The following is a 27,153-nucleotide window of genomic DNA, read 5'->3' on the forward strand; positions in this document are numbered from 1 at the left end:
GAAATAAGGATATGAAAGAGAACCACGAAATACAGATATAACACTGTGAGTGGAAGTCATACATCACAGAGCAGTTTCTCAGAAAGCTTCTTTCCAGATTTCATCTGAGGATATTTCCTTTTTCAACATAGCCCTCTAAGGGCCTCATTTATCACTTTGCCAATTCCACAAGAACTGTCTTAGAGAAAGGCTTCTTGAGGGGAAAGCTGTAACGCTATGAGATGATTTCACAGAACACAAAGAAGTTTCTCAGAAAGCTTCTTTCTCTTTGTTATCCCAGGATATTTCCCTTGGCCCTATAGACTTCAAAGGGATCCGAAATACCTGGTCTCAGATTCCACACAAATAATGCTAGCAAAGAGATCCACGAAATACAGGTGTAACTCTGTGAGTTGAATTAACAGAACACTAAGCAGTTTCTCAGAAAGCTTCTTTCCAGATTTCATCTGAGGATATTTCCTTTTTCACCATAGCCCTCTAAGGGCTTCCAAATATCACTTTGCGAATTCCACAAAAACTATCTTAGCGAAAGGCTTCTTGAGGGGAAAGCTGTAACTCTGTGAGATGATTTCACAGAACACAAAGAAGTTTCTCAGAAAGCTTCTTTCTCTTTGTCATCGGAGGATATTTCCTTTGGCCCTATAGTCTTCAAAGGAATCCGAAATATCTGTTCTCAGATTCCACAGAAATAAGGCTAGCAAAGAGATCCACGAAATACAGATGTAACTCTGTGAGTGGAAGTCACACATCACAGAGCAGTTTCTCGGAAACTTCTTTCCATATTTCATCTGAGGATATTTCCTTTTCACCATAGCCCTCTATGGACTTCCAAATATCACTTTGCCAATTCCACAAGAACTGTCTTACCGAAAGGCTTCTTGAGGGGAAAGCTGTAACTCTGTGAGATGATTTCACAGAACACAAAGAAGTTTCTCAGAAAGGTTCTTTCTCTTTGTTATCGGAGGATATATCCTTTGGACCTATAGACTTCAAAGGCATCAGAATTATCTGTTCTCAGATTCCACAGAAATAAGGATAGGAAAGAGAACCACGAAATACAGATATAACTCTGTGAGTGGAAGTCATACATCACAGAGCAGTTTCTCAGAAAGCCTCTTTCCAGATTTCATCTGAGGATATTTCCTTTTTCAACATAGCCCTCTAAGGGCTTTCATGTATCACTTTGCCAATTCCACAAGAACTGTCTTAGCGAAAGGCTTCTTGAGGGGAAAGCTATAACTCTATGAGATGATTTCACAGAACGCAAAGAAGTTTCTCAGAAAGCTTCTTTCTTTGTTATCCCAGGATATTTCCTTTGGCCCTATAGACTTCAAAGGGATCCGAAATATCTGTTCTCAGATTCCACAGAAATAAGGCTAGCAAAGAGATCCACGAAATACAGATGTAACTGTGTGAGATGCATTAGCAGAACACTAAGCAGTTTCTCAGAAAGCTTCTTTCCAGATTTTATCTGAGGATAGTTCCTTTTTCACCATAGCCCTCTATGGGCTTCCAAATATCACTTTGCCAATTCCACAAGAACTGTCTTAGCGAAAGGCTTCTTGAGGGGAAATCTGTAACTCTGTGAGATGAATTCACAAAACACAAAGAAGTTTCTCAGAAAGCCTCTTTCTCTTTGTTATCGGAGGATATTTCCTTTAGCCTTATAGACTTCAAAGGGATCCGAAATATCTGTTCTCAGATTCCACAGAAATAAGGCTAGCAACGAGATCCACGAAATACTGATGTAACTCTGTGAGATGAATTAACAGAACACTAAGCAGTTTCTCAGAAAGCTTCTTTACAGATTTCATCTGAGGATATTTCCTTTTTCACCATAGCCCTCTATGGGCTTCCAAATATCACTTTGCCAATTCCACAAGAACTGTCTTAGCGAAAGGCTTCTTGAGGGGAATGCTGTAACTCTGTGAGATGATTTCACAGAACACAAAGAAGTTTCTCAGAAAGCTTCTTTCTCTTTGTTATCGGAGGATATATCCTTTGGCCCTATAGACTTCAAAGGGATAGGAAATATCTGTTCTCAGATTCTACAGAAATAAGGATATGAAAGAGAACCACGAAATACAGATATAACACTGTGAGTGGAAGTCATACATCACAGAGAGTTTCTCAGAAAGCTTCTTTCCAGATTTCATCTGAGGATATTTCCTTTTTCAACATAGCCCTCTAAGGGCCTCATTTATCACTTTGCCAATTCCCCAAGAACTGTCTTAGAGAAAGGCTTCTTGAGGGGAAAGCTGTAACGCTATGAGATGATTTCACAGAACACAAGGAAGTTTCTCAGAAAGCTTCTTTCTCTTTGTTATCCCAGGATATTTCCTTTGGCCCTATAGACTTCAAAGGGATCCGAAATATCTGTTCTCAGATTCCACAGAAATAAGGCTAGCAAAGAGATCCACGAAATAGAGATGTAACTCTGTGAGATGAATTATCAGAACACTAAGCAGTTTCTCAGAAAGCTTCTTTCCTGATTTCATCTGACTATATCTCCTTTTTCACCATAGCCCTCTATGGGCTTCGAAATATCACTTTGCCAATTCCACAAGAACTGTCTTAGCGAAAGGCTTCTTGAGGGGAGAGCTGTAACTCTGTGAGATTATTTCACAGAACACAAAGAAGTTTCTCAGAAACCTTCTTTCTCTTTCTTATCGGAGGATATTTCCTTTGGCCCTATAGACTTCAAAGGGATGTGAAATAACTGTTTTCGGATTCAACAGAAGTAAGGCTAGCAAAGAGATCCACGAAATACAGATGTAACTCTGTGAGATGAATTAACAGAACACTAAGCAGTTTCTCACACAGCTTCTTTCCAGATTTCATCTGAGGATATTTCCTTTTTCACCATAGCCCTCTATGGACTTCCAAATATCACTTTGCCAATTCCACAAGAACTGTCTTAGCGAAAGGCTTCTTCAGGGGAAAGCTGAAACTCTGTGAGATGATTTCACAGAACACAAAGAAGTTTCTCAGAAAGCTTCTTTCTCTTTGTTATCAGAGGATATTTCCTTTGGTCCTGTAGACTTCAAAGGAATCCGAAATATCTGTTCTCAGATTCCACAGAAATAAGGCTAGCAAAGAGATCCACGAAATACAGATGTAACACTGTGAGATGCATTAGCAGAACACTAAGCAGTTTCTCAGAAAGCTTCTTTCCAGATTTTATCTGAGGATAGTTCCTTTTTCACCATAGCCCTCTATGGGGTTCCAAATATCACTTTGCCAATTCCACAAGAACTGTCTTAGCGAAAGGCTTCTTGAGGGGAAAGCTGTAACAGTGTGAGATGAATTCACAAAACACAAAGAAGTTTCTCAGAAACCCTCTTTCTCTTTGTTATCGGAGGATATTTCCTTTAGCCTTATAGACTTCAAAGGGATCCGAAATATATGTTCTCAGATTCCACAGAAATAAGGCTAACAACGAGATCCACGAAACACTGATGTAACTCTGTGAGATGAATTAACAGAACACTAAGCAGTTTCTCAGAAAGCTTCTTTACAGATTTCATCTGAGGATATTTCCTTTTTCACCATAGCCCTCTATGGGCTTCCAAATATCACTTTGACAATTCCACAAGAACTGTCTTAGCGAAAGGCTTCTTGAGGGGAAAGCTGTAACTCTGTGGGATGATTTCACGGAACACAAAGAAGTTTCTCAGAAAGCTTCTTTCTCTTTGTTATCGGAGGATATATCCTTTGGCCCTATAGACTTCAAAGGGATAGGAAATATCTGTTCTCAGATTCCACAGAAATAAGGATATGAAAGAGAACCACGAAATACAGATATAACACTGTGAGTGGAAGTCATACATCACAGAGCAGTTTCTCAGAAAGCTTCTTTCCTGATTTCATCTGAGGATATTTCCTTTTTCAACATAGCCCTCTAAGGGCTTCATTTATCACTTTGCCAATTCCACAAGAACTGTCTTAGAGAAAGGCTTCTTGAGGGGAAAGCTGAAACTCTGTGAGATAATTTCACAGAAGACAAAGAAGTTTCTCAGAAAGCTTCTTTCTCTTTGTTATCGGAGGATATTTCCTTTGGCCCTATAGACTTCAAAGGGATCCGAAATATCTGCTCTCAGATTCCACAGAAATAAGGCTAGCAAAGAGATCCTCGAAATACAGATGTAACTCTGTTAGATGAATTAACAGAACACTAAGCAGTTTCTCAGAAAGCTTCTTTCCAGATTTCATCTGAGGATATTTCCTTTTTGATCATAGCCCTCTTTGGGCTTCCAAATATCACTTTGCCAATTCCACAAGAACTGTCTTAGCGAAAGGCTTCTTGAGGGGAAAGCTGTAACTCTGTGAGATGATTTCACAGAACACAAAGAAGTTTCTCAGAAAGCTTCTTTCTCTTTGTTATCAGAGGATATTTCCTTTGGCCCTATAGACTTCAAAGGGATCCGAAATATCTGTTCTCAGATTCCACAGAAATAAGGCTAACAAAGAGATCCACGAAATACAGATGTAACTCTGTGAGATGAATGAACAGAACACCAAGCAGTTTCTCAGAAAACTTCTTTCCAGATTTCATCTGAGGATATTTCCTTTTTAACCATAGCCCTGTATGGGCTTCCAAATATCACTTTGCCAATTCCACAAGAACGCTCTTAGCGAAAGGCTTCTTGAGGGGAAAGCTGTAACTTCGTGGGATGATTTCACAGAACACAAAAGGTTCCTCAGAAGGCTTCTTTCACTCTGTTATCGTAGGATATTTCCTTTGGCTCTATAGACTTCAAAAGGATCCGAAATAACTGTTCTCAGATTCCACAGAAATAAGGCTAGCAAAGAGATCCACGAAATACAGATGTAACTCTGTGAGATGCATTAACAGAACACTAAGCAGTTTCTCAGAAAGCTTCTTTCCAGATTTCATCTGAGGATATTTCCTTTTTCACCATAGCCCTCTATGGGCTTCCAAATACACTTTGCCAATTCCACAAGAACCGTCTTAGCGAAAGGCTTCTTGAAGGGAAATCTGTAACTCTGTGAGATGATTTCATTGAACACCAAGACGTTTCTCAGAAAGCTTCTTTCTCTTTGTTATCGGAGGATATTTCCTTTGGCCCTATAGTCTTCAAAGGGATCCGAAATATCTGTTCTCAGATTCCACAGAAATAAGGCTAGCAAAGAGACGCACGAAAAAGAGATGTAACTCTGTGAGTGGAAGTCACATATCACAGAGCAGTTTCTCAGAAAGCTTCTTTCCAGATTTCATATGAGGATATTTCCTTTTTCACCATAGCCCTCTATGGGCTTCCAAATATCACATTGCCAATTCCACAAGAACTGTCTTAGCGAAAGGCTTCTTGAGTGGAAAGCTGTAACTCTGTGAGGTGATTTCTCATAACACAAAGAAGTTTCTCAGAAAGCTTCTTTCTCTTTGTTATCAGTGGATATTTCCTTTGGCCCTATAGACTTCAAAGGGATCCGAAATACCTGTTCTCAGATTCCACAGAAATAATGCTAGCAAAGAGATCCACGAAATACAGGTGTAATTATGTGAGATGAATTAACAGAACACTAAGCAGTTTCTCAGAAAGCTTCTTTCCAGATTTCATCTGAGGATATTTCCTATTTCACCATAGCCCTCTATGGGCTTCCAAATATCACTTTGCCAATTCCACAAGAACTGTCATAGCGAAAGGCTTCTTGAAGGGAAAGCTGTAACTCTGTGAGATGATTTCACAGAACACAAGAAAGTTTCTCAGAAAGCTTCTTTCTCTTTGTTATCGGAGGATATTTCCTTTGGCCCTATAGTCTTCAAAGGAATCCGAAATAACTGTTCTCAGATTCCACAGAAATAAGGCTAGCAAAGAGATCCACGAAATACAGATGTAACTCTGTGAGATGCATTAACAGAACACTAAGCAGTTTCTCAGAAAGCTTCTTTCCAGATTTTATCTGAGGATAGTTCCTTTTTCACCATAGCCCTCTATGGGCTTCCAAATATCACTTTGCCCATTCCACAAGAACTGTCTTAGCGAAAGGCTTCTTGAGGGGAAAGCTGTAACTCTGTGAGATGAATTCACAAAACACAAAGAAGTTTCTCCGAAAGCCTCTTTCTCTTTCTTTTCGGAGGATATTTCCTTTAGCCTTATTGACTTCAAAGGGATCCGAAATATCTGTTCTCAGATTCCAGAAAAATAAGGCTAACAAAGAGATCCACAAAATACTGATGTAACTCTGTGAGATGAATTAACAGAACACTAAGCAGTTTCTCAGAAAGATTCTTTCCAGATATCATCTGAGGATATTTCCTTTTTCACCATAGCCCTCTATGGGCTTCCAAATATCACTTTGCCAATTCCACAAGAACTGTCTTAGCGAAAGGCTTCTTGAGGGGAAAGCTGTAACTCTGTGAGATGATTTCACAGAACACAAAGAAGTTTCTCAGAAAGCTTCTTTCTCTTCGTTATCGGACTATATATCCTTTGGCCCTATAGACTTCAAAGGGATAGGAAATATCTGTTCTCAGATTCCACAGAAATAAGGATATGAAACAGAACCACGAAATACATATATAACACTGTGAGTGGAAATCATACATCACAGAGCAGTTTCTCAGAAAGCTTCTTTCCAGATTTCATCTGAGGATATTTCCTTTTTCAACATAGCCCTCTAAGGGCCTCATTTATCACTTTGCCAAATCCACAAGAACTGTCTTAGAGAAAGGCTTCTTGAGGGGAAAGCTGTAACTCTATGAGATGATTTCACAGAACACAAAGAAGTTTCCCAGAAAGCTTCTTTCTCTTTTTTATCCCAGGATATTTCCTTTGGCCCTATAGACTTCAAAGGGATCCGAAATATCTGTTCTCAGATTCCACAGAAATAAGGCTAGCAAAGAGATCCACGAAATAGAGATGTAACTCTGTGAGATGAATTATCAGAACACTAAGCAGTTTCTCAGAAAGCTTCTTTCCAGATTTCATCTGAGTATATTTCCTTTTTCACCGTAGCCCTCTATGGGCTTCGAAATATCACTTTGCCAATTCCACAAGAACTGTCTTAGCGAAAGTCTTCTTGAGGGGAAAGCTGAAACTCTGTGAGATGATTTCACAGAACACAAAGAAGTTTCTCAGAAAGCTTCTTTCTCTTTGTTATCGGATGATATTTCCTTTGGCCCTATAGACTTCAAAGGGATCCGAAATATCTGTTCTGAGATTCCACAGAAATAAGGCTAGCAAAGAGATCCTCGAAATACAGATGTAACTCTGTTAGATGAATAAACAGAACACTAAGCAGTGTCTCAGAAAGCTTTCCAGATTTCATCTGAGGATAGTTCCTTTTTCACCATAGCCCTCTTAGGCTTCCAAATATCACTTTGCCAATTCCACAAGAACTGTCTTAGCGAAAGGCTTCTTGAGGGGAAAGCTGTAACTCTGTGAGATGATTCCACAGAACACAAAAATGTTTCTCAAAAAGCTTCTTTCTCTTTGTTATCAGAGGATATTTCCTTTGGCCCTATAGACTTCAAAGGGATCCGAAATATCTGTTCTCAGATTCCACAGAAATAAGGCTAGCAAAGAGTTCCACGAAATACAGATGTAACTCTGTGAGATGCATTAGCAGAACACTAAGCAGTTTCTCAGAAAGCTTCTTTTCAGATTTTATCTGAGGATAGTTCCTTTTTCACCATAGCCCTCTATGGGCTTCCAAATATCACTTTGCCAATTCCACAAGAACTGTCTTAGCGAAAGGCTTCTTGAGGGGAAATCTGTAACTCTGTGAGATGAATTCACAAAACACAAAGAAGTTTCTCAGAAAGCCTCTTTCTCTTTGTTATCGGAGGATATTGCCTTTAGCCTTATAGACTTCAAAGGGATCCGAAATATCTGTTCTCAGATTCCACAGAAATAAGGCTAACAACGAGATCCACGAAATACTGATGTAACTCTGTGAGATGAATTAACAGAACACTAAGCAGTTTCTCAGAAAGCTTCTTTACAGATTTCATCTGAGGATATTTCCTTTTTCACCATAGCCCTCTTTGGGCTTCCAAATATCACTTTGCCAATTCCACAAGAACTGTCTTAGCGAAAGGCTTCTTGAGGGGAAAGCTGTAACTCTGTGAGATGATTTCACAGAACACAAAGAAGTTTCTCAGAAAGCTTCTTTCTCTTTGTTATCGGAGGATATATCCTTTGGCCCTATAGACTTCAAAGGGATAGGAAATATCTGTTCTCAGATTCTACAGAAATAAGGATATGAAAGAGAACCACGAAATACAGATATAACACTGTGAGTGGAAGTCATACATCACAGAGCAGTTTCTCAGAAAGCTTCTTTCCAGATTTCATCTGAGGATATTTCCTATTTCAACATAGCCCTCTAAGGGCCTCATTTATCACTTTGCCAATTTCCCAAGAACTGTCTTAGAGAAAGGCTTCTTGAGGGGAAAGCTGTAAGGCTATGAGACGATTTCACAGAACACAAGGAAGTTTCTCAGAAAGCTTCTTTCTCTTTGTTATCCCAGGATATTTCCTTTGGCCCTATAGACTTCAAAGGGATCCGAAATATCTGTTCTCAGATTCCACAGAAATAAGGCTAGCAAAGAGATCCACGAAATAGAGATGTAACTCTGTGAGATGAATTATCAGAACACTAAGCAGTTTCTCAGAAAGCTTCTTTCCTGATTTCATCTGAGTATATCTCCTTTTTCCCCATAGCCCTCTATGGGCTTCGAAATATCACTTTGCCAATTCCACAAGAACTGTCTTAGCGAAAGGCTTCTTGAGGGGAGAGCTGTAACTCTGTGAGATTATTTCACAGAACACAAAGAAGTTTCTCAGAAACCTTCTTTCTCTTTATTATCGGAGGATATTTCCTTTGGCCCTATAGACTTCAAAGGGATGTGAAATAACGGTTTTCGGATTCAACAGAAGTAAGGCTAGCAAAGAGATCCACGAAATACAGATGTAACTCTGTGAGATGAATTAACAGAACACTAAGCAGTTTCTCAGACAGCTTCTTTCCAGATTTCATCTGAGGATATTTCCTTTTTCACCATAGCCCTCTATGGACTTCCAAATATCACTTTGCCAATTCCACAAGAACTGTCTTAGCGAAAGGCTTCTTGAGGGGAAAGCTGTAACTCTGTGAGATGATTTCACAGAACACAAAGAAGTTTCTCAGAAAGCTTCTTTCTCTTTGTTATCAGAGGATATTTCCTTTGGTCCTGTAGACTTCAAAGGAATCCGAAATATCTGTTCTCAGATTCCACAGAAATAAGGCTAGCAAAGAGATCCACGAAATACAGATGTAACACTGTGAGATGCATTAGCAGAACACTAAGCAGTTTCTCAGAAAGCTTCTTTCCAGATTTTATCTGAGGATAGTTCCTTTTTCACCATAGCCCTCTATGGGCTTCCAAATATCACTTTGCCAATTCCACAAGAACTGTCTTAGCGAAAGGCTTCCTGAGGGGAAAGCTGTAACTCTGTGAGATGAATTCACAAAACACAAAGAAGTTTCTCAGAAAGCCTCTTTCTCTTTGTTATCGGAGGATATTTCCTTTAGCCTTATAGACTTCAAAGGGATCCGAAATATATGTTCTCAGATTCCACAGAAATAAGGCTAACAACGAGATCCACGAAATACTGATGTAACTCTGTGAGATGCATTAACAGAACACTAAGCAGTTTCTCAGAAAGCTTCTTTACAGATTTCATCTGAGGATATTTCCTTTTTCACCATAGCCCTCTATGGGCTTCCAAATATCACTTTGCCAATTCCACAAGAACTGTCTTAGCGAAAGGCTTCTTGAGGGGAAAGCTGTAACTCTGTGAGATGATTTCACAGAACACAAAGAAGTTTCTCAGAAAGCTTCTTTCTCTTTGTTATCGGAGGATATATCCTTTGGCCCTATAGACTTCAAAGGGATAGGAAATATCTGTTCTCAGATTCCACAGAAATAAGGATATGAAAGACAACCACGAAATACAGATATAACACTGTGAGTGGAAGTCATACATCACAGAGCAGTTTCTCAGAAAGCTTCTTTCCAGATTTCATCTGAGGATATTTCCTTTTTCAACATAGCCCTCTAAGGGCCTCATTTATCACTTTGCCAATTCCACAAGAACTGTCTTAGAGAAAGGCTTCTTGAGGGGAAAGCTGAAACTCTGTGAGATAATTTCACAGAAGACAAAGAAGTTTCTCAGAAAGCTTCTTTCTCTTTGTTATCGGAGGATATTTACTTTGGCCCTATAGACTTCAAAGGGATCCGAAATATCTGCTCTCAGATTCCACAGAAATAAGGCTAGCAAAGAGATCCTCGAAATACAGATGTAACTCTGTTAGATGAATTAACAGAACACTAAGCAGTTTCTCAGAAAGCTTCTTTCCAGATTTCATCTGAGGATATTTCCTTTTTGATCATAGCCCTCTTTGGGCTTCCAAATATCACTTTGCCAATTCCACAAGAACTGTCTTAGCGAAAGGCTTCTTGAGGGGAAAGCTGTAACTCTGTGAGATGATTTCACAGAACACAAAGAAGTTTCTCAGAAAGCTTCTTTCTCTTTGTTATCAGAGGATATTTCCTTTGGCCCTATAGACTTCAAAGGGATCCGAAATATCTGTTCTCAGATTCCACAGAAATAAGGCTAGCAAAGAGATCCACGAAATACAGATGTAACTCTGTGAGATGAATGAACAGAACACTAAGCAGTTTCTCAGAAAACTTCTTTCCAGATTTCATCTGAGGATATTTCCTTTTTAACCATAGCCCTGTATGGGCTTCCAAATATCACTTTGCCAATTCCACAAGAACTGTCTTAGCGAAAGGCTTCTTGAGGGGAAAGCTGTAACTTCGTGGGATGATTTCACAGAACACAAAAAGTTCCTCAGAAAGCTTCTTTCACTCTGTTATCGTAGGATATTTCCTTTGGCCCTATAGACTTCAAAAGGATCCGAAATATCTGTTCTCAGATTCCACAGAAATAAGGCTAGCAAAGAGATCCACGAAATACAGATGTAACTCTGTGAGATGAATTAACAGAACACTAAGCAGTTTCTCAGAAAGCTTCTTTCCAGATTTCATATGAGGATATTTCCTTTTTCAACATAGCCCTCTAAGGGCTTCCATGTATCACTTTGCCAATTCCACAAGAACTGTCTAAGCAAAAGGCTTCTTGAGGGGAAAGCTGTAACTCTATGAGATGATTTCACAGAACACAAAGAAGTTTCTCAGAAAGCTTCTTTCTTTGTTATCCGAGGATATTTCCTTTGGCCCTATAGACTTCAAAGGGATCCGAAATATCTGTTCTCAGATTCCACAGAAATAAGGCTAGCAAAGAGATCCACGAAATACAGATGTAACTCTGTGAGATGAATTAACAGAACACTAAGCAGTTTCTCAGAAAGCTTCTTTCCAGATTTCATCTGAGGATATTTCCTTTTTCACCATAGCCCTCTATGGGCTTCCAAATATCACTTTGCCAATTCCACAAGAACTGTCTTAGCGAAAGGTTTCTTGGGGGGAAAGCTGTAACTCTGTGAGATGATTTCACATAACACAAAGAAGTTTCTGAGAAAGCTTCTTTCTCTTTGTTATCAGAGGATATTTCTTTTGGTCCTGTAGAATTCAAAGGAATCCGAAATAACTGTTCTCAGATTCCACAGAAATAAGGCTAGCAAAGAGATCCACGAAATACAGATGTAACTCTGTGAGATGCATTAACAGAACACTAAGCAGTTTCTCAGAAAGCTTCTTTCCAGATTTCATCTGAGGATATTTCCTTTTTCACCATAGCCCTCTATGGGCTTCCAAATACACTTTGCCAATTCCACAAGAACTGTCTTAGCGAAAGGCTTCTTGAAGGGAAAGCTGTAACTCTGTGAGATGATTTCACAGAACACAAGAAAGTTTCTCAGAAAGCTTCTTTCTCTTTGTTATCGGAGGATATTTCCTTTGGCCCTATAGTCTTCAAAGGAATCCGAAATAACTGTTCTCAGATTCCACAGAAATAAGGGTAGCAAAGAGATCCACGAAATACAGATGTAACTCTGTGAGATGCATTAACAGAACACTAAGCAGTGTCTCAGAAAGCTTTCCAGATTTCATCTGAGGATATTTCCTTTTTCACCATAGCCCTCTTTGGGCTTCCAAATATCACTTTGCCAATTCCACAAGAACTGTCTTAGCGAAAGGCTTCTTGAGGGGAAAGCTGTAACTCTGTGAGATGATTTCACAGAACACAAAAAAGTTTCTCAAAAAGCTTCTTTCTCTTTGTTATCAGAGGATATTTCCTTTGGCCCTATAGACTTCAAAGGGATCCGAAATATCTGTTCTCAGATTCCACAGAAATAAGGCTAGAAAAGAGATCAATGAAATACAGATGTAACTCTGTGAGATGAATTAACAGAACACTAAGCAGTTTCTCAGAAAGCTTCTTTCCAGATTTCATCTGAGGATATTTCCTTTTTCACCATAGCCCTCTATGGGCTTCGAAAAATAACTTTTCCAATTCCACAAGAACTGTCTTAGCGAAAGGCTTCTTGAGGGGAAAGCTGTAACTCTGTCAGATGATTTCACAGAACACCAAGAAGTTTCTCAGAAAGCTTCTTTCTCTTTGTATCGGAGGATATTGTCTTTGGCCCTATAGACTTCAAAGGGATCCGAAATAACAGTTTTCAGATTCCACAGAAGTAAGGCTAGCAAAGAGATGCACGAAATACAGATGAAACTCTGTGAGATGAATTAACAGAACACTAAGCAGTTTCTCAGAAAGCTTCTTTCCAGATTTCATCTGAGGATATTTCGGTTTTCAACATAGCTCTCTATGGGCTTCCAAATATCACTTTGCCAATTCCACAAGAACTGTCTTAGCGAAAGGCTTCTTGAGGGGAAAGCTGTAACTCTGTCAGATGATTTCACAGAACTCAAAGAAGTTTCTCAGAAAGCTTCTTTCCCTTTGTTATCGGATGATATTTCCTTTGCCCCTTTAGACTTCAAAGGAATCCGAAATATCCATTCTCAGATTCCACAGAAGTAAGGCTAGCAAAGAGATCCACGAAATAAAGATGTAACTCTGTGAGTGGAAGTCACACATCACAGAGCAGTTTCTCAGAAAGCTTCTTTCCAGATTTCATCTGAGGATATTTCCTTTGTCACCGTAGCCCTCTATGGGCTTCCCAATATCACTTTGCTAATTCCAAAAGAACTGTCTTAGCGAAAGTCTTCTTGAGGGAAAAGCGGAAACTCTGTGAGATAATTTCACAGAAGACAAAGAAGTTTCTCAGAAAGCTTCTTTCTCTTTGTTATCGGAGGATACTTCCTTTTGGCCCTATAGACTTCATAGGGATCCGAAATATCTGCTCTCAGATTCCACAGAAATAAGGCTAGCAAAGAGATCCTCGAAACACAGATGTAACTCTGTTAGATGAATTAACAGAACACTAAGCAGTTTCTCAGAAAGCTTCTTTCCAGATTTCATCTGAGGATATTTCCTTTTTGATCATAGCCCTCTTTGGGCTTCCAACTATCACTTTGCCAATTCCACAAGAACTGTCTTAGCGAAAGGCTTCTTGAGGGGAAAGCTGTAACTCTGTGAGATGATTTCACAGAACACAAAGAAGTTTCTCAGAAAGCTTCTTTCTCTTTGTTATCAGAGGATATTTCCTTTGGCCCTATAGACTTCAAAGGGATCCGAAATATCTGTTCTCAGATTCCACAGAAATAAGGCTAGCAAAGAGATCCACGAAATACAGATGTAACTCTGTGAGATGAATGAACAGAACACTAAGCAGTTTCTCAGAAAACTTCTTTCCAGATTTCATCTGAGGATATTTCCTTTTTCACCATAGCCCTGTATGGGCTTCCAAATATCACTTTGCCAATTCCACAAGAACGCTCTTAGCGAAAGGCTTCTTGAGGGGAAAGCTGTAACTCCGTGGGATGATTTCACAGAACACAAAAAGTTCCTCAGAAAGCTTCTTTCTCTCTGTTATCGTAGGATATTTCCTTTGGCCCTATAGACTTAAAAAGGATCCGAAATATCTGTTCTCAGATTCCAAAGAAATAAGGCTAGCAAAGAGATCCACGAAATACAGATGTAACTCTGTGAGATGAATTAACAGAACACTAAGCAGTTTCTCAGAAAACTTCTTTCCAGATTTCATCTGAGGATATTTCCTTTTTCACCATAGCCCTCTATGGGCTTCCAAATATCACTTTGCCAATTCCACCAGAACTGTCTTAGTGAAAGGCTTTTTGGGCGAAAGCTGTAACTCTGTGAGATGATTTCACAGAACACAAAGAAGTTTCTCAGAAAGCTTCTTTCTCTTTGTTATCGGAGGATATTTCCTTTGGCCCAATAGACTTCAAAGGGATCCCTAATATCTGTTCTCAGATTCCACAGAAATAAGGCTAGCAAAGAGATCCACGAAATACAGATGTAACTCTGTGAGATGAATTAACAGAACACTAAGCAGTTTCTCAGAAAGCTTCTTTCCAGATTTCAACTGAGGATATTTTCTTTTTCACCATAGCCCTCTTTGGGCTTCCAAATATCACTTTGCCAATTCCACAAGAACTGTCTTAGCGAAAGGCTTCTTGAGGGGAAAGCTGTAACTCTGTGAGATGATTTCACAGAACACAAAGAAGTTTCTCAGAAAGCTTCTTTCTCTTTGTTAAAGGAGGATATATCCTTTGGCCTTATAGACTTCAAAAGCATCCGAAATATCTATTCTCAGATTCCACAGAAATAAGGATAGGAAAGAGAACCACGAAATACAGATATAACTCTGTGAGTGGAAGTCATACATCACAGAGCAGTTTCTCAGAAAGCTTCTTTCCAGATTTCATCTGAGGATATTTCCTTTTTCAACATAGCCCTCTAAGGGCTTCCATGTATCACTTTGCCAATTCCACAAGAACTGTCTTAGCGAAAGGCTTCTTGAGGGGAAAGCTGTAACTCTATGAGATGATTTCACAGAACACAAAGAAGTTTCTCAGAAAGCTTCTTTCTTTGTTATCCCAGGATATTTCCTTTGGCCCTATAGACTTCAAAGGGATCCGAAATATCTGTTCTCAGATTCCACAGAAATAAGGCTAGCAAAGAGATCCTCGAAATACAGATGTAACTCTGTGAGATGAATTAACAGAACACTAAGCAGTTTCTAAGAAAGCTTCTTTCCAGATTTCATCTGAGGATAGTTCCTTTTTCACCATAGCCCTCTATGGGCTTCCAAATATCACTTTGCCAATTCCACAAGAACTGTCTTAGCGAAAGGCTTCTTGAGGGGAAGCTGTAACTCTGTGAGATGATTTCACAGAACACAAAGAAGTTTCTCAGAAAGCTTCTTTCTCTTTGTTATCAGAGGATATTTCCTTTGGTCCTGTAGGCTTCAAAGGAATCCGAAATAACTGTTCTCAGATTCCACAGAAATAAGGCTAGCAAAGAGATCCACGAAATACAGATGTAACTCTGTGAGATGCATTAACAGAACAATAAGCAGTTTCTCAGAAAGCTTCTTTCCAGATTTCATCTGAGGATTTTTCTTTTTCACCATAGCCCTCTATGGGCTTCCAAATATCACTTTGCCAATTCCACCAGAACTGTCTTAGTGAAAGGCTTTTTGGGCGAAAGCTGTAACTCTGTGAGATGATTTCACAGAACACAAAGAAGTTTCTCAGAAAGCTTCTCTCTTTGTTATCCCAGGATATTTCCTTTGGCCCTATAGAGTTCAAAGGGATCCGAAATATCTGTTCTCAGATTCCACAGAAATAAGGCTAGCAAAGAGATCCACGAAATACAGATGTAACTCTGTGAGATGAATTAAAAGAACACTAAGCAGTTTCTCAGAAAGCTTCTTTCCGGATTTCATCTGAGGATATTTCCTTTTTCACCATAGCCCTCTATGGGCTTCCAAATATCACTTTGCCAATTCCACAAGAACTGTCTTAGCGAAAGGCTTCTTGAGGGGAAAGCTGTAACTCTGTGAGATGATTTCACAGAACACAAAGAAGTTTCTCAGAAAGCTTCTTTCTCTTTGTTATCAGAGGATATTTCCTTTGGTCCTGTAGACTTCAAAGGAATCCGAAATAACTGTTCTCAGATTCCACAGAAATAAGGCTAGCAAAGAGATCCACGAAATACAGATGTAACTCTGTGAGATGCATTAACAGAACACTAAGCAGTTTCTCAGAAAGCTTCTTTCCAGATTTCTTCTGAGGATATTTCCTTTTTCACCATAGCCCTCTATCGGCTTCCAAATATCACTTTTCCAATTCCACAAGAACTGTCATAGCGAAAGGCTTCTTGAAGGGAAAGCTGTAACTCTGTGAGATGATTTCACAGAACACAAGGAAGTTTCTCAGAAAGCTTCTTTCTCTTTGTTATCGGAGGATATTTCCTTTGGCCCTATAGTCTTCAAAGGAATCCGAAATAACTGTTCTCAGATTCCACAGAAATAAGGCTAGCAAAGAGATCCACGAAATGCAGATGTAACTCTATGTGTGGAAGTCACACATCACAGAGCAGTTTCTCGGAAACTTCTTTCCATATTTCATCTGAGGATATTTCCTTTTCACCATAGCCCTCTATGGGCTTCCAAATATCACTTTGCCAATACCACAAGAACTGTCTTAGCGAAAGGCTTCTTGAGGGGAAAGCTGTAACTCTGTGAGGTGATTTCACAGAACACAAAGAAGTTTCTCAGAAACCTTCTTTCTCTTTGTTATCGGAGGATATATCCTTTGGACCTATAAACTTCAAAGGCATCCGAATTATCTGTTCTCAGATTCCACAGAAATAAGGATAGGAAAGAGAACCACGAAATACAGATATAACTCTGTGAGTGGAAGTCATACATCACAGAGCAGTTTCTCAGAAAGCCTCTTTCCAGATTTCATCTGAGGATATTTCCTTTTTCAACATAGCCCTCTAGGGCTTCCATGTATCACTTTGCCAATTCCACAAGAACTGTCTTAGCGAAAGGCTTCTTGAGGGGAAAGCTGTAACTCTGTGAGATGAATTCACAAAACACAAAGAAGTTTCTCAGAAAGCCTCTTTCTCTTTGTTATCGGAGGATATTTCCATTAGCCTTATAGACTTCAAAGGGATCCGAAATATCTGTTCTCAGATCCCACAGAAATAAGGCTAGCAAAGAGATCCACGAAATACAGATGTAACTCTGTGAGATGAATTAACAGAACACTAAGCAGTTTCTCAGAAAGCTTCTTTCCAGATTTCCTCTGAGGATATTTCCTTTTTCACCATCGCCCTCTATGGGCTTCCAAATATCACTTTGCCAATTCCACAAGAACTGTCTTAGCGAAAGGCTTCTTGAGGGGAAAGCTGTAACTCTGTGAGATGATTTCACAGAACACAAAGAAGTTTCTCAAAAAGCTTCTTTCTCTTTGTTATCGGAGGATATTTCCTTTGGCCCAATAGACTTCAAAGGGATCCGAAATATCTGTTCTCAGATTCCACAGAAATAAGGCTAGCAAAGAGATCCACAAAATATAGATGTAACTCTGTGAGATGAATTAACAGAACACTAAGCAGTTTCTCAGAAAGCTTCTATCCAGATTTCATCTGAGGATATTTTCTTTTTCACCATAGCCCTCTTTGGGCTGCCAAATATCACTTTGCCAATTCCACAAGAACTGTCTTAGCGAAAGGCTTTTTGAGGGGAAGGCTGTAACTCTGTGAGATGATTTCACAGAACACAAAGAAGTTTCTCAGAAAGCTTCTTTCTCTTTGTTATCGGAGGATATATCCTTTGGCCCTATAGACTTCAAAGGCATCCGAAATATCTATTCTCAGATTCCACAGAAATAAGGATAGGAAAGAGAACCACGAAATACAGATATCACTCTGTGAGTGGAAGTCATACATCACAAAGCAGTTTCTCAGAAAGCTTCTTTCCAGATTTCATCTGAGGATATTTCCTTTTTCACCATAGCCCTCGAAGGGCTTCCAAATATCACTTTGCCAATTCCACAAGAACTGTCTTAGCGAAAGGCTTCTTGAGTGGAAAGCTGTAACTCTGTGAGGTGATTTCTCATAACACAAAGAAGTTTCTCAGAAAGCTTCTTTCTCTTTGTTATCAGAGGATATTTCCTTTGGCCCTATAGACTTCAAAGGGATCCGAAATACCTGCTCTCAGATTCCACAGAAATAAGGCTAGCAAAGAGATCCACGAAATACAGATGTAACTCTGTGAGTGGAACTCACACATCACAGAGCAGTTTCTCGGAAACTTCTTTCCATATTTCATCTGAGGATATTTCCTTTTCACCATAGCCCTCTATGGGCTTCCAAATATCACTTTGCCAATACCACAAGAACTGTCTTAGCGAAAGGCTTCTTGAGGGGAAAGCTGTAACTCTGTGAGATGATTTCACAGAACACAAAGAAGTTTCTCAGAAAGCTTCTTTTTCTTTGTTATCGGAGGATATATCCTTTGGACCTATAGACTTCAAAGGCATCCGAATTATCTGTTCTCAGATTCCACAGAAATAAGGATAGGAAAGAGAACCACGAAATACAGATATAACACTGTGAGTGGAAGTCATACATCACAGAGCAGTTTCTCAGAAAGCCTCTCTCCAGATTTCATCTGAGGATATTTCCTTTTTCAACATAGCCCTCTAGGGCTTCCATGTATCACTTTGCCAATTCCACAAGAACTGTCTTAGCGAAAGGCTTCTTGAGGGGAAAGCTGTAACTCTATGAGATGATTTCACAGAACACAAAGAAGTTTCTCAGAAAGCTTCTTTCTTTGTTATCCCAGGATATTTCCTTTGGCCCTATAGACTTCAAAGGGATCCGAAATATGTGTTCTCAGATCCCACAGAAATAAGGCTAGCAAAGAGATCCACGAAATACAGATGTAACTCTGTGAGATGAATTAACAGAACACTAAGCATTTTCTCAGAAAGCTTCTTTCCAGATTTCATTTGAGGATATTTCCTTTTTCACCATAGCCCTCTATGGGCTTCCAAATATCACTTTGCCAATTCCACAAGAACTGTCTTAGCGAAAGGCTTCTTGAGGGGAAAGCTGTAACTCTGTGAGATGATTTCACAGAACACAAAGAAGTTTCTCAGAAAGCTTCTTTCTCTTTGTTATCAGAGGATATTTCCTTTGGTCCTGTAGACTTCAAAGGAATCCGAAATAACTGTTCTCAGATTCCACCGAAATAAGGCTAGCAAAGAGATCCACGAAATACAGATGTAACTCTGTGAGATGCATTAACAGAACACTAAGCAGTTTCTCAGAAAGCTTCTTTCCAGATTTCATCTGAGGATATTTCCTTTTTCACCATAGCCCTCTATGGGCTTCCAAATACACTTTGCCAATTCCACAAGAACTGTCTTAGCGAAAGGCTTCTTGAAGGGAAATCTGTAACTCTGTGAGATGATTTCATTGAACACCAAGACGTTTCTCAGAAAGCTTCTTTCTCTTTGTTATCGGAGGATATTTCCTTTGGCCCTATAGACTTCAAAGGGATCCGAAATATCTCTTCTCAGATTCCACAGAAATAAGGCTAGCAAAGAGACGCACGAAAAAGAGATGTAACTCTGTGAGTGGAAGTCACATATCACAGAGTGTTTCTCAGAAAGCTTCTTTCCAGATTTCATATGAGGATATTTCCTTTTTCACCATAGCCCTCTATGGGTTTCCAAATATCACATTGCCAATTCCACAAGAACTGTCTTAGCGAAAGGCTTCTTGAGTGGAAAGCTGTAACTCTGTGAGGTGATTTCTCATAACACAAAGAAGTTTCTCAGAAAGATTCTTTCTCTTTGTTATCGTAGGATATATCATTTGGCCCTATAGTCTTCAAAGGAATCCGAAATAACTGTTCTCAGATTCCACAGAAATAAGGCTAGCAAAGAGATCCACGAAATACAGATGTAACTCTGTGAGTGGAAGTCACACATCACAGAGCAGTTTCTCGGAAACTTCTTTCCATATTTCATCTGAGGATATTTCCTTTTCACCATAGCCCTCTATGGGCTTCCAAATATCACTTTGCCAATACCACAAGAACTGTCGTAGCGAAAGGCTTCTTGAGGGGAAAGCTGTAACTCTGTGAGATGATTTCACAGAACACAAAGAAGTTTCTCAGAAAGCTTCTTTCTCTTTGTTATCGGAGGATATATCCTTTGGACCTATAGACTTCAAAGGCATCCGAATTATCTGTTCTCAGATTTCACAGAAATAAGGAGAGGAAAGAGAACCACGAAATACAGATATAACTCTGTGAGTGGAAGTCATACATCACAGAGCAGTTTCTCAGAAAGCCTCTCTCCAGATTTCATCTGAGGATATTTCCTTTTTCAACATAGCCCTCTAGGGCTTCCATGTATCACTTTGCCAATTCCACAAGAACTGTCTTAGCGAAAGGCTTCTTGAGGGGAAAGCTGTAACTCTATGAGATGATTTCACAGAACACAAAGAAGTTTCTCAGAAAGCTTCTTTCTTTGTTATCCCAGGATATTTCCTTTGGCCCTATAGACTTCAAAGGGATCCGAAATATCTGTTCTCAGATTCCACAGAAATAAGGCTAACAAAGAGATCCACGAAATACTGATGTAACTCTGTGAGATAAATTAACAGAACACTAAGCAGTTTCTCAGAAAGCTTCTTTCCAGATTTCATCTCAGGATATTTCCTTTTTCACCATAGCCCTTTATGGGCTTCCAAATATCACTTTGCCCATTCCACAAGAACTGTCTTAGCAAAAGGGTTCTTGAGGGGAAAGCTGTAACTCTGTGAGATGATTTCACAGAACACAAAGAAGTTTCTCAGAAAGCTTCTTTCTCTTTGTTATCGGAGGATATATCCTTTGGCCCTATAGACTTCAAAGGGATAGGAAATATCTGTTCCCAGGTTCCACAGTAATAAGGATATGAAACAGAACAACGAAATACAGATATAACACTGTGAGTGGAAGTCATACATCACAGAGCAGTTTCTCAGAAAGCTTTTTTCCAGATTTCATCTGAGGATATTTCCTTTTTCAACATAGCCCTCTAAGGGCCTCATTTTTCACTTTGCCAATTCCACAAGAACTGTCTTAGAAAAAGGCTTCTTGAGGGGAAAGCTGTAACTCTATGAGATGATTTCACAGAACACAAAGAAGTTTCCCAGAAAGCTTCTTTCTCTTTTTTATCCCAGGATATTTCCTTTGGCCCTATAGACTTCAAACGGATCCGAAATATCTGTTCTCAGACTCCACAGAAATAAGGCTAGCAAAGAGATCCACGAAATAGAGATGTAACTCTGTGAGATGAATTATCAGAACACTAAGCAGTTTCTCAGAAAGCTTCTTTCCAGATTTCATCTGAGGATATTTCCTTTTTCACCCTAGCCCTCTATGGGCTTCGAAATATCACTTTGCCAATTCCACAAGAACTGTCTTAGCGAAAGGCTTCTTGAGGGGAGAGCTGTAACTCTGTGAGATTATTTCACAGAACACAAAGAAGTTTCTCAGAAACCTTCTTTCTCTTTATTATCGGAGGATATTTCCTTTGGCCCTATAGACTTCAAAGGGATCTGAAATAACTGTTTTCGGATTCCACAGAAGTAAGGCTAGCAAAGAGATCCACGAAATACAGATATAACTCTATGAGATGAATTAAAAGAACACTAAGCAGTTTCTCAGAAAGCTTCTTTCCATATTTCATCTGATGATATTTCCGTTTTCACCATAGCCCTTGATGGGCTTCCAAATATCACTTTGCCAATTCCACAAGAACTGTCTTAGCGAAAGGTTTCTTGAGGGGAAAGTTGTAACTCTGTCAGATGATTTCACAGAACACAAAGAAGTTTCTCAGAAAGCTTCTTCTCTTTGTTATCGGAGGATATATCCTTTGGCCCTATAGACTTCAAAGGGATCCGAAATATCTGTTCTCAGATTCCACAGAAATAAGGATATGAAAGAGAACCACGAAATACAGATATAACTCTGTGAGTGGAAGTCATACATCACAGAGCAGTTTCTCAGAAAGCTTCTTTCCAGATTTCATCTGAGGATTTTTCCTTTTTCACCATAGCCCTCTATGGGCTTCCAAATATCACTTTGCCAATTCCACAAGAACTCTCTTAGTGAAAGGCTTTTTGGGGAAAAGATGTAACTCTGTGAGATGATTTCACAGAACACAAAGAAGTTTCTCAGAAAGCTTCTTTCTCTTTGTTATCGGAGGATATTTAGTTTGGCCCTATAATCTTAAAAGGGATCCGAAATATCTGTTCTCAGATTCCACAGAAATAAGGCTAGCAAAGAGATCCTCGAAATACAGATGTAACTCTGTTGCATGAATTAACAGAACACTAAGCAGTTTCTCAGAAAGCTTCCTTCCAGATTTCATCTGAGGATATTTCCTTTTTCACTATAGCCCTCTAAAGACTTCCAAATATCACTTTGCCAATTCCAAAAGAACTGTCTTAGCGAAAGGCTTCTTGAAGGGAAAGCTGTAACTCTGAGAGATGATTTCACAGAACACAAACAAGGTTCTCAGAAAGCTTCTTTCTCCTTGTTATCGGAGGATATTTCCTTTGGCCCTATAGTCTTCAAAGGTATCCGAAATATCTGTTCTCAGATTCCACAGAAATAAGGCTAGCAAGGAGATCCACGAAATACAGATGTAACTCTGTGAGATGAATTTGCAGAACACTAAGCCGGTTCTCAGAAAGCGTCTTTCCAGATTTCATCTGAGGTTATTTCCTTTTTCACTATAGCCCTCTATGGGCTTCCAAATATCACTTTCCCAATTCCACAAGAACTGTCTTGGCGAAAGGCTTCTTGAGGGGAAAGCTCTAACTCTGTGAGATGATTTCACAGAACACAAAGAAGTTTCTCAGAAAGCTTCTTTCTCTTTGTTATCGAAGGATATTTCCTTTGGCCCTATAGTCTTCAAATGGATCCGAAATATCGGTTCTCAGATTCCACAGAAATAAGGCTAGCAAAGAGATCCACGAAATACAGATGTAACTCTGTGAGATGAATTAACGGAACACTAAGCAGTTTCTCAGAAAGCTTCTTTCCAGATTTCATCTGAGGATATTTCCTTTTTCACCCTAGCCCTCTATGGGCTACTAAATATCACTTTGCCAATTCCACAAGAAATGTCTTAGCGAAAGACTTCCTGAGGGGAAAGCTGTAACTCTGTGAGATGATTTCACAGAACACAAAGAAGTTTCTCAGAAACCTTCTGTCTCTTGTTATCGGAGGATATTTCCTTTGGCCATAGAGTCTTCAAAGGGATCCGAAATACCTATTCTCATATGCCACAGAAATGAGGCTAGCAAAGAGATCCACGAAATACAGATGTAACTCTGTGAGATGCATTAGCAGAACACTAAGCTGGTTTTCATAAAGCTTCTTTCCAGATATTATCTGACTATATTTCCTTTTTCACCATAGCCCTCTATGGGCTTCCAAATATCACTTTGCCAATTCCACAAAAACTGTCTTAGCGAAACGCTTCTTGGGGGAAAGCTGTAACTCTGTGAGATGATATCACAGAACACAAAGAAGTTTCTCAGAAAGCTTCTTTCTCTTTGTTATCGGAGGATATTTCCTTTGGCCCTATAGACTTCAAAGGGATCCGAAATATCTGTTCTCAGATTCCACAGAGGCTAGCAAAGAGATCCACGAAATACAGATGTAACTCTGTGAGTGGAAGTCACACATCACAGAGCAGTTTCTCAGAAACCTTCTTTCCAGATTTCATCTGAGGATATTTTCTTTTTCTCCATAGCCCTCTAAGGGCTTCCAAATATCACTTTGCCCATTCCACAAGAACTGTCTTAGCGAAAGGCTTCTTGAGGGGAAAGCTGTAACTCTGTGAGATGATTTCAGAGAACACTAAGAAGTATCTCAGAAGGCTTCTGTCTCTTTTTAACGGAGGATACTTCCTTTGGCCCTAGACTCCTCAAAGGGATCCGAAATATCTTTTCTCAGATTCCACAGAAATAAGGCTAGCAAAGAGTTCCACGAAGTACAGATGTAACAATGTGAGATGAATTAGCAGAAAACTAAGCTGGTTCTCAGAAAGTTTCTTTCCAGATTTTATCTGACTATATTTCCTTTTTCACCATAGCCCTCTATGGGCTTCCAAATATCACTTTGCCAATTCCACAAGAACTGTCTTAGCGAAAGGCTTCTTGAGGGGAAAGCTGTAACTCTGTGAGATGATTCCACAGAACACAAAGAAGTTTCTCAGAAAGCTTTTTTCTCTTTGTTATCGGAGGATATTTCCTTTGGTCGTATAGCCTTCAAAGGGATCCGAAATATCTGTCCTCAGATTCCACAGAAATAAGGATAGCAAAGAGATCCACGAAATACAGATGTAACTCTGTGAGTGGAAGTCACACATCACAGAGCAGTTTCTCAGAAAGCTTCTTTCCAGATTTCATCTGAGGATATTTCCTTTTTCACCATAGCCCTCTATGGGCTTCCAAATATCACTTTGCCAATTCCACAAGAACTGTCTTAGCGAAAGGCTTCTTGAGGGGTAAGTTATAACTCTGTGAGAAGATTTCACAGAACACAAAGAAGTTTCTTAGAAAGCTACTTTCTCTTTTTTATCGGAGAATATTTTCTTTGGCCCTATAGTCTTCAAAGGGATCCGAAATATCTGTTCTCAGATTCCACAGAAATAAGGCTAGCAAAGAGATCCACGAAATAGAGATGTAACTCTGTGAGGTGAATTAGCAGAACACTAAGCTGGTTCTCAGAAAGCTTCTTTTAAGATTTCATCTGAGGATATTTCCTTTTTCACCATAGCCCTCTATGGGCTTCCAAATATCACTTTGCCAATTCCACAAGAACTGTCTTAGCGAAGGCTTCTTGAGGGGAAAGCTGTAACTCTGTGAGATGATTTCAAAGAACACAAAGAAGTTTCTCAGAAAGCTTCTTTCTCTTTGTTATCGGAGGATATTTCCTTTGGCCCTATAGTCTTTAAAGGGATCCGAAATATCTGTTCTCAGATTCCACAAAAATAAGGCTAGCAAAGAGATCCATGAAATACAGATGTAACTCTCTGAGATGAATTTCCAGAACACTAAGCAGTTTCTCAGAAAGCTTCTTTCCAGATTTCATCTGAGGATATTTCCTTTTTCACCATAGCCCTCTATGGGCTTCCAAATATCATTTTGCCAATTCCACAAGAACTGTCTTAGCGAAAGGCTTCCTGAGGGGAAGGCTGTAAATCCGTGAGATGATTTCACAGAACACAAAGAAGTTTCTCAGAAAGCTTCTGTCTCTTTGTTATCGGAGGTTATTTCCTTTGGCCCTATAGTCTTCAAAGGGGTCCGAAATATCTGTTCTCAGATTCCACAGAAGAAAGGCTAGCAAAGAAATCCACGAAACATAGATGTAACTCTGTGAGCTGAATTAACACAACACTAAGCAGTTTCTCAGAAAGCTTCTTTCTAGATTTCATCTGATTATATTTCCTTTTTCACTATAACCCTCTAAGGGCTTCCAAATATCACTTTGCCAATTCCACAAGAACTGTCTTAGCGAAAGGCTTCTTAAGGGGAAAGCTGTAACTCTGTGAGATGATTTCACAGAACAGAAAGGAGTTTCTCAGAAAGCTTCTTTCTCTTTGTTATCGGAGGATATTTCCTTTGGCCCTATAGTCTTCAAAGGGATCCGAAATATCTGTTCTCAGATTCCACAGAAATAAGGCTAGCAAAGAGATCCACTAAATACAGATGTAACTCTGTGAGATGAGTTTGCAGAACACTAAGCTGGTTCTCAGAAAGCTTCTTTCCAGATTTCATCTGGGGATATTTCCTTTTTCACGGTAGCCCTCTATGGGCTTCCAAATATCACCTTGCCAATTCCACAAGAACTGTCTTGGCGAAAGGCTTCTTGAGGGGAAAGCGGAAACTCTGTGAGATGATTTCACAGAACACAAAGAAGTTTCTCAGAAAGCTTCTTTCTCTTTGTTATCGGAGGATACTTCCTTTGGCCCTATAATCTTCAAAGGGATCCGAAATATCTGTTTCAGGTTCCACAGAAATAAGGCTAGCAAAGAGATCCACGAAATACAGATGTAACTCTGTGAGTGGAAGTTACACATCACAGAGAAGTTTCTCAGAAGGCTTCTTTCCAGATTTCATCTGAGGATATTTCCTTTTTCACCATAGCCCTCTATGGGTTTCCAAATATCACTTTGCCAATTCCACAAGAACTATCTTAGCGAAAGCCTTCTTGAGAGGAAAGTTGTAACTCTATGAGATGATTTCACAGTACACAAAGAAGTTTCTCAGAAAGCTTCTTTCACTTTGTTATCGGAGGATATTCCCTTTGGCCCTAGAGTCTTCAAAGGGGTGCGAAATATCTGTTCTCACGTTCCACACAAATAATGCTAGTAAAGAGATCCACGAAATACACATGTAACTCTGTGAGATGAATTAACGGAACACTAAGCAGTTTCTCAGAAAGCTTCTTTCCAGATTTCATCTTAGGATCTTTCCTTTTTCACCATAGCCCTCTAAGGGCTTCCAAATATCACTTTGCAAATTTCACAAGAACTGTCTTAGCGAAAGGCTTCTTCAGCGGAAAGCTGTAACTCTGCGAGATGATTTTACAGAACACAAAGAAGTTTCTCAGAAAGCTTCTTTCTCTTTGTTATCGGAGGATATTTCCTTTGGCCCTATAATCTTCAAAGGGATCCGAAATATCTATTCTCAGATTCCACAGAAATAAGGCTAGCAAAGAGATGCACGAAATACAGATGTAACTCTGTGAGATGAATTAACAGAACACTAAGCAGTTTCTCAGAAAGCTTCCTTCCAGATTTCATCTGAGGATATTTCCTTTTTCACCATAGCCCTCTATGGGCTACTAAATACCACTTTGCCAATTCCACAAGAAATGTCTCACCGAAAGACTTCCTGAGTGGAAAGCTGTAACTCTGTGAGATGATTTCACAGAACACATAGAAGTTTCTCAGAAAGCTTCTCTCTCTTTGTTATCGGAGGATATTTCCTTTGGCCCTAGAGTCTTCAAAGGAATCTGAAATACCTGTTCTCAGATGCCACAGAAATCAGGCTAGCAAAGAGATCCTCGAAATACAGATGTAACTCTGTGAGATGAATTAGCAGAACACTAAGCTGGTTCTCATAAAGCTTCTTTCCAGATATTGTCTGACTATAATTC

The sequence above is a fragment of the Macaca mulatta genome, chromosome 7 (genome assembly GCF_049350105.2).
Source record: "Macaca mulatta isolate MMU2019108-1 chromosome 7, T2T-MMU8v2.0, whole genome shotgun sequence".
In the NCBI taxonomy this organism is placed as follows: Eukaryota; Metazoa; Chordata; class Mammalia; order Primates; family Cercopithecidae; genus Macaca; species Macaca mulatta.